The sequence below is a fragment of the Apodemus sylvaticus genome, chromosome 7, assembly GCF_947179515.1.
Source record: "Apodemus sylvaticus chromosome 7, mApoSyl1.1, whole genome shotgun sequence".
NCBI lineage: Eukaryota > Metazoa > Chordata > Mammalia > Rodentia > Muridae > Apodemus > Apodemus sylvaticus.
In genome coordinates this window covers 71,144,718-71,153,900 of record NC_067478.1, presented here as the reverse complement: position 1 = coordinate 71,153,900, position 9,183 = coordinate 71,144,718, and positions in this window count along the sequence as shown.

Here is a 9,183-nt window from a genome sequence, read left to right as displayed (position 1 = left end):
TGGATATGGCAGGAGAGAATATTTGTCAGATGATTCTGTGTCCCTATACTGGCTGTGTCTCATCAAACATCCTTTGATATATGTTCTGTAATTCAGGACTCAAACTGTGCCAGGAAATGTGTCCCTTTCCTGTGTCCTAAAGGCATAAAGACAAGAGCAGTTAAAAATAATACTAGTACTAGCAGTACAAACAGCTGAACTTTAATACTGAGGAGAACCCAGCTGCTGCTTATCTGTCTGTGCTCTGCTTCTGAGGTAGTTCCTGCAGCAGCATAGACATGTCCAAGTTGACAAAGTGGGTTTCATGTGCTTCAGATCTGTTAGGGTAAAAATGTCTATCCCTTCAATAGCTCTCACATTCATTTAGAGCTGATGTGGTAGGCAGGAGCTCAGAAGGCTGTCCCAGCTGTGGTGTTGGCAGACATTCCATTCACACCACCTCTAGTCATGGCCATGTGGCCTCTGCTTGTCCCCTCTTGGGACAGAAGGTTTCCCATGAAATTATCTATGATCCTTTCCACCTCAAGGAGCTACATGGAACTGGTCTGCACTATTTCTCCAGCTGTAATTTAGTTACTTGGTGATTCCAAGTGTCCCTTTGACTCATCCTCCTGATCTTGGTCCCCAGCACATCATGGTCTGTATGACCTTTGATTAGTAATGGTCTTAAAGGGAGGTACTCAGAAGAAGACCTTCCAGATATGCCCTCAGCAGCCCATTGTCAATTTTTGAAGTTTCTGCATTTCCTTCACAATCCTGAGTTGATGTTGAGAAGTATTACAGTCAGAACAAAGGCCAGGGGCCAGTGGTGGTCACATGGTGCTGATGCTGCCCCTCCTGTGCAGGCGAAAGCTCACCCCCTCGGTTCTCTTACTCTGCTCAAGGCTCCTGAACTCATGCGTCCCTTCTTCTGCACAGCATTTGGGTGTCTTTGCTCTTTCTGGAACAACTCTTGGTACCTGTTACACAGCTTCCCAGAATTGAGCTGAACACGGTTTCCCTTGTTTGTCAGGTCTTTCCTCCATGGGCTTGGCACATTGGCTGTGCTTCCTGTGGTCATATTTTAAACAGTCCATGTTGGGTCTGATAAGTGCCCCCACTGAGCCCGGGGCTTTCCATGGGCTGAGGGCTCCTTCCTTGCCATTGTGCTTTTCACTCTTTCAACAAACAGTGAGCCTCTGTGTCATGTAAACATGGTGGCCTCCTTGCGCCTGAGGAACTGTGCTACTGGTAAGACAGGTAGACCTTGCCCACTAAACCCCGATGAAAGCTGAGCCAGACAAGGCCAAGATTGAGTGGGCAACTCATGGGGAAGGAAGCTCACTTAGATTAGTAGTGTGTGTGCTAAGAGAAGCTGCCTGGAGAAAGTGGTATTAGAGCTAGATTGGAAGGTTAAGGAAGGAAACGTATGTGCTGTGTGGCTAGCTGTGGAGAGGGAATGTCAGCGTGGACCTGCTGGTGTGGAAAGCAAGTCCAGGACCACAGGAAGTCAGAATTTTAACTGGGGAAGCAGCTCTGTATCTTAGGTCATTCTGGCTTCGGGTTGGTGAATAGATTGGCGATAGACAAGGGAGAAGAGTGGAAAGGTTGAGGCAGTGGGCCACTTCGGTTGGCAGAGGTCTGGCTGGCAATAAAGGGGAGCTTGGGGGAGAGTTGCCATGGTTAAAACAGACTCCAGTGTGGGGAGAGTGTTCTACTAGCCTTGCCATTAAACAGATGGAACAAGGTTAGAGGGGAAATCCTGTTAATGACAGGAGTTCATGGTTAGGAAGTGGACAGCTAGAAACTGACTCTGGTGTAGTTTTTTCTGTAGCTGTGGTCTTTGAGATGGGAGGAGTAGGTAACGAAGGCTGTCAGCAGGCTAAAGAGCTCTGGCTTTCTCCTGAGGGAGAAAGCCCTCACTATCCCAGAGATGCCCCAGCAGCCTATAGTTCTTTACCTACTCTGCAAAAAATTTTTAAGTTTCCACATTTCCAGTCTTGGGTTGGTGTTGAGGAGTATTTGCCTTGGCAACCAAAACTCTCTAGGCTTCTGGGTGCCAAGCCTTTTGTGCCTCAGTAATCTGCCTGGAGCCCTGCCTTGTGGAGTGTCTATGCAGGACAGTGGGGTGGGGTGGGGTGGGGGTGGGGTACCAGATTTGTATGTGAGATAATCTGACAGCTGTGTGGAGGCTGGATTTGTGGGAAGTGAGACTGAGGATGGGTAAACCAGTGAGAAGGTTCGTTATCTCCAGATGGGACACTAGGACCTGCAACCAAAGCTGCAGCAGGGGAGCTCAGAGGAGGGGAGGGCTGTGAGGTGTGAAGGGCAGACCAGATCTGGGGGTGGGGAAGAGGGGAAAGGCAGGATGTGAGTAGGTAGATGTTGGTGCTGCTGAGAATAAGGAACCAACCGGGGTTAACATTGATAATGCAAGACCAGTGTGAACATACCAAGCTTGAGGTACTCCGAGACAGCCGGGCAGTGGCCTTTGGCCTGAGGTAGTCATCAGGAAATTTAAGGTTCAAGGTTGTGTTGGCATCATATGAGGAAATCTTCTCTCCAGGAAAATGTGGGAGAAATACATGTCCACAAAGGAGTTAGGCTTTATGGGAAATGGTGACTAGGAGATGTGGGAAGGAGATCTACTTCTGGGAAGGAGAAGGGATCACCAAAGTGGGGTGGAAGGAAGCAGACAGGGCATGGTCAGTGGTGTCAGCCACCAGGCAAGCCTAGTCACAAAATGCCTACTTTGCACTTGGGGACTTATGCCTCGGTGACCTTGAGGAGATGCTACACTGGAGCTCAAGCTCACTTGCTGGAACTGGCCCTGAATAAGTAGTGGGCAGTGGAGGCCAGGAGGTCAAGGATCCTAGTGAGAGAAAGGAGGTGGATGGAGTGAGCATTTGCAGTTCAACAGAGGTGAAGTTGGAATTGATGATGAGAACTTTTCTAGGAAGCTAAGGGGAAAAAAAGGAAAAGAGACCCCAAAATAGAATATGCAAATATGCAGAGATGGGTGAGCTTTCTGAACAGATCTCTCTCCTGATATAACTCAAATTTGGCTGGGCTGACATGGACCGGGCTGGCTCAGCTTGCTGGGCACATGGGCCTGGGTTCTGCTCCTCGCCTCAGCCCCATCTGGCCTGGGCCCCAGACCAAGCTCTCAGATCCCTACCCTGAGGTGGCTTCTCATTTCCTCTGCCACAGGCCTTGGCAGTGCCTGTTTGGTGAGGATGTTGGGGGAATTTATTGACATGCCTCTCTGTTTGCCTCCCCTCACTCCCATGGTTTGGCCTTCTCTGGCTCTGGGATGTATTCATGTCAGCTTAGTTACACTCATTCCCGTGGGCTTGGCCATGTCTCGGTCCCATATATTTTTTCTGCAGTTGCTGGTAACAGAATTCAGCCTTCCCCAGGCCAGAAATGCCTTTTCACAACGACCCAGGCTTCTGCCTCAGCAAAGCCAGCTCCAGCAGTGCCATGCAGTAATGCTCATTTATTGGGCATTCAGTGCTGGGATTGAGCTTGGGGACCCATGGTGCCATCTTAGTGCATTCTCATAACAACCTTGAAAAACAGGGTTTTATTATCCTGTGCCCATGAGTGCTGCCCGTTAGGAGACGTGACTATGTGTTGGGAAACCAGCCTTACCAGGGCTTGGGTGAGAAAGTGTATCCAACAGAATCCCATTCTTACTGTCCCCTAGGCTCTGTCCCCGCCCACAGTCTGGAAGCTACCCGGGCTGAAGACAGTATTAAACCCTCACCCTGGGAGTGGCAGTTTAGGCATGGGAGGGGAACAGGCTTCTAAGTCAGAACAACCAAAGGTTAGATCACTTCCACACATGGCTTGTATTCTGGGAGCCTCAGCTGTGTTTGACATTTTATTCCAAGTCTGTAGGTACTGACAGTATGTGTATCTGAGATACAAGGCACTCCAAAGCTGGGTTGGGAACTATTCAAGGAGTTGGAATCCTACCACGTAAGGTAGCACAAGGGAAATCTAAGGTGGAGGACTAGAATAAGCCTTTCATTGAAGACCAAAAATCCAGTTGTTAAGGGGCTGAAGAGATGGCTCATTGGTTCAGAGCACTGAATGCTCTTCAGAGGTCCTAAGTTCAATTCCTAGCAGCCACATGGTGGCTCACAGCCATCTGTAATGGGATTCGATGCCCCCTTCTGATGTGTCTGAAGACAGATACAGTGCTTACATTTAATAAATAAATAAATAAATAAATAAATAAATAAATAAATCCTGGCTTCAAAAAAGACATCTAAAAAAACAACAAAATCCCGCAAATTTGGGGTTGAAGAGATGGTTCAGTGGTTACTTAAGTATTCAATTCACAGCTGTCTGTAACTGTAGCTCCAGGGAATCTCACTCCTCTGTCTTCTGAGGGTATCTGTACACACACACACACACACACACACACACACACACACACCACATACACAAAGATTTAAAAGAATGTGACTTAAATTTGTGAAGGGACTGTATTCTAGAAAGAGTGAATAGACAGGATTGTGTAGCTTTAGAGGGCAAATTTTGGACCACTATTTGGCAGTCTTCCAGAAGAAGAAATCTTTGCACAGAGCTCAAGAAGATGGAAAGGGGTCCTCCATGATGGAATACATTGTCACTAGAGGCATGTGCTTAGAGGCTGTCTGAGGCCATGAGGGCTGTGGGAAGAAGCTCCCAAGTTAGACCGCATGCATGCCTTTTGAGTACTGCTTTTGGTCCCAAGAAGTGTGATTTTGGTCCCAAGAAGTTCTTACATTCATGAGAAAAGGTGAGTGATTTGGGGGAGCATCAGTCTACATCTGGTCTTCTCATTGACAGGGTCCTAGCAAACCCAAGGATCATATCAGCTGGGAGGATCCTGGCACCCTATCCTATGTAAAGCATAGTAAAAGTGCATGTAGTCCAGTGTCCAAGCAAGAAGGAACTACAGAAGGTGGGGTGAGAATCAGCGAGGTTAGGTAAACAACTGCATTAGCTCTCCTCTTTCATTTTGTGAATAAACCATGATGGCTTACTTCTGTGATCCCAGTGCTCAAGAGGCTAAAGCAGGGGAATTGCTCTAAGTTTGAGACAAACCTGGAGTATAAGAGAGTAAGACCCTGTCAAGAAAAATAAGAGATGGAGGAAGGGGAGGAGGAGGAAGTGGAAGAGAAGGATAAGGAAAAAGAAGAAGAGAAGGAAGAAGAAGGAAGAAGGAAAGAAGAAAGAATCAGAGTTGGCCTGGGACAGGGCCTTGCCAAATAATGGCTGCCAAGCTGAGATAGGAGCCTTCCAGATCCATCTAGTCAGGAGACTTTGATAGAACTGATGGGTCCCATGTGACTTCATGTGATTGTATCTATTCCAGACCAAGAATGGAAGGTCAGAGATGGGTCTGTGGCCTGGCAATGGGCTGGAGGGAGGAGCTTTCTCTGGAAAGTTTCTGTCCTGTCCTTAAGATTTGTCGGCTCTAGAGCAGACACCAGGTGGCGCTCCCGCCACAAGCCCCGTGCCATCTCAGGATGCTGAACTGTCTCAGCCAGTCATACTTGAGCTGACAGCCTTAACGGAAGGTGAAAAGGTCTAGCTCTTCTCTGCCTGTCCTCACTAAATATTCCTCTGTGGATTCTCACATTTTGATCTCATTGAATTTTTAACAATTTAGGGTAGAGATCAAATAAAAATGTATGTATGGTGACAGATACAGGTATAGGCTGGCACCGAGCAGGGCAGACCAGGGGCTAAGTAGTGGGTGTGATTTTGGAGTCTTGCAATCAGAGTCGGTAGCTGGTAGGCTCTGACCTGGCTTAGGGAGAGAAAGCAGGAGCTTGAGAAGAAAGCTGGCGACGGTTTGGAGATGTGTGCAGTGGTGAGATGCAGTACTGGGATCTGTAGAGCCTAAGGAGCTCTGTCCTCACTCCTTCCCAGGCTCACCCAGGCTCTCTGTCTTCTAGGCACAAAGCTATTGCGCCATGCTTGTGAGACAGACAGGCATGGTGTGCAGAATGGCCCAGATATGGCCTAAAACCTGTTTAGTTTTCTTAAAACTTTAATTTCTATTTATTTATGTATTCATTCATTCATTCATTCATTCATTTATTTTTCTGTGTATATGGGTGTTTTGCCTGCTCACACGTCTGTGCACCATATGTATGCAGTGCTATCAGATCCCCTGGAACTGGAGTTATAGTCAGTTGCGAGCTCCCATGTGGGTACTGGGAACAGAATGTGGGTCCTCTGGAGGAGCAGCCAGTGCTCTTAACCATCAAGCTATCTCTCTAGCTCCTAAAACCTGGCCTCATGCATTTGTGTTAACTTTTTTGGATCATTTGGTGATGCTTTTATTTGATGATCTCTTTAAACCAGAGAGTTTGAGCAAAGACTTAACTTTCCACTTCACTGGAAAAGCCAGGCAGTCTATCTGTTGTCTTTTCTGTGGCTCCCATGGTCTAGAGCTGAGTAGCAGCTGTGCTGCAAACAGCATTCCACTCATGACCTGCCTGGTCTGCGTGCCTCTGACAATTAGGAGTCATGACGATGAGTAAAGAGTTCCTGTCGTTAGAGGCAGGCCTGGGTGGAGACTTAATGGCAGGGATGGAATCCCTTATGAGGAGGCTACTCAAATGCCTGGAGTTATTAATAATCCTGAGAATTTAGGTTCTTAGGTCATTGTATCTATGAAAATTAGTATGATGGTCAACACGTGTATGTTGATTGTCCTCACTGAATCCTTGGGCCCTTGTTGGGGTCGGTCATGCCGGCAAGGTCGCGCCATGGAATGAAGGCTGAGGAGAGCTTGGGAACAGAAGCAGACTGAGTTTGGCCCGGAATGGGAAGAGACTCTGTTGAATATTGCGATGGCCCCAGGACCTCCGCTGGTTCTGGGTCACGACGCTCCGATCTTTATGTGTCCAAATCCTTTGATTTCTCAAGGACATTTGTTGGATGTGGCTGCACCTTCTCTGCCCACAGGGTGCAGGCCGACATCCTTTCTAGTAGTCTTGTCTCCCACTCCTCCAGAGGAAGCAGAGGTGTGTCTCCTCTGCAGCCTTGTCATCACCTGCATCTGCTGCTGCTGCTGCTTCTGGTGCATTTCCCATCACTGCTCATGAGGGCGGGATATGACTTAGTCCAGGCTCAAGAGCCAGCTTTGGGTTCTAAGGAGGAAGCAAGCCTGTCACTACCTGTACTGTTTTGATTTCCCTGTGTTACTTGAGTCAGGAACCCCTAAACCATTGCCGATACCTGCACCCTTCTGTTGCTTTTCCCTCTATAGGTCCACGGAGCAGGCTGCCATCTGGCCGGGCCCTTTGTCCCGGGGTCTTGGAGAAGAGATGGCCGGCCTTCAGCACCATTTCTCACTCTAGCATGCAGCCTTGAAAAACTGCTTTGGCTTCTACCCCTAGTTTCCATCTGTTCCCTATTGCTTAGGAGGTTGAGTCTGGCCCCTGGCCTGCCCTTCTGCTCAGCACGTGGTAACCTAGCTCTGTCTGGGTCCTTCTGAGGAGTGTTTGGACTCAGACTGCAGCCAAGTACCAAAGGCAGCATGCAAAGCTTTCAATGCTGGAAGGTGTTGGCCCCAGAGAGACCACCTGAGTTAAAGTCCCAGCCCTGTCTCCATCCACCTGAGTGAGTTTAGTTATATTGCATCACCTCTCTATGCCTTAATTCCCCTGCTTATATATAGAGAGAAACTATAGCACCTAGCTCCTAGGATCACGAAGTCTGCATTAAAAATGAGGCAGTAAAAAGTTAATAGCATGTAATAGTAACCACACTATTGGCAATTGTTATTAGAGTCAGAAAACTTGGCTTTCTGTCTCCATTCACTCATTTCCAATTGATCTCAAACAGACCCTTGTTGTCCTGGATGCCTCAGTTTCTTCCCTAAGATGGAATTATGCTTCCTTACTCAGAGGCAAAAAATGTAGGTCTGGCAGGAATGATGTAGGCGGAAGTGGGTTGCATTTTATGAGTTACTGTGCACATGGGTAATGTTTTCATTTCAGATGCACTTGATTTCTTGGTTCTTAAAGGCAGGGATGGGTGACTTCTTAACTTGCCTCAATCATTTATAGAAATGAAGATACTAGAGGGCATAACTGTCCAGAAAATGAGTCACCGGGCTAGAAAGCAAGTATCTTTCTTAGAAGCTATGTTGGCCTGGTCAGTTTGCCAGCTTTAGGGCCACAAGATTCAGTGCAGGCCAGGGAAGGAGTTCTTGGGCTGTCGATCACCTTTTCTCTCTGGGGTTGTGCCCCTAGGCATCGTGAAGCCAGTGACTCCTCGAACAGTGTAAGGAAGCTAGCCCTGCAGTGTCTCCATTCCCCTCCTCACAGAGAGATCTGGAAGAATTCATCTCAGTGATGAGGGTACCTTGAGGCTTTTAGGAATGGAGAAAACAGCTAGAAGCAGAACGTGCAATTGGCAGAGCTAAGATTCACAGTATCAAAACTTCCCTGCCTATGGAGCAGTGACGAGGACTGGCTCTGAGGTCAGGGCATCCTGCCCAGGGTCTGCCTGTGTCTGAAGCATGCTCAGGATGTCTGGATCTGTGGGGTTTGAAGGTCAAGTCTTTGTTTACTTCTGTTCTCTCTTCTCCACCCTGTCTCTTCTTGGTGCAGCACACCTTAGACCACATATACAGTAAGCAGTAGATAAGGACATGCTGACCTGGATGGAGTCCCCAGTCATAGGTTTTTTGGGGTACAAGCAGAGGTAGGGTGTCTGTCTAAGGGACATGGGAGACCCTTTTACAAAGGGCAGACAAAGTGGCTCTGAGATCATAAGCCAATGACAGGGTTCCCTAGATTGTTTAGGTTGCAGAGGGGCTGGGGCCTGGATTCTGATGGAGCTACTGCCGAGTGATCAGGCTGCCCTTGGCAGTAGCGGAGCCTTAGGCAGAGAAAGAGATCCCTTCAACTGGTCTGACCTTCCCTCTCTGACTATGAGTCTTGTGCCCCTCACTTTCTTCTTGGGGAAGGGGCCTTCCTAATTATATCCCCCTCAGCGCACATGGAAATGAGTTTGGATTTTCTGAGCATACACCAGCTGGCTGGGGGGAGGCAGCCCAGAAGGCTGCTGGCTGGGGAAGGGAAGAGAAAGGAGAGGGTGAGGAGGGAGCCAGGCCAAGATGAAAAATTCCCAGTGTTCTCTCAGGCAGAGCAATAGTGGGGCGTTGTGGGCACCCCACACATCATA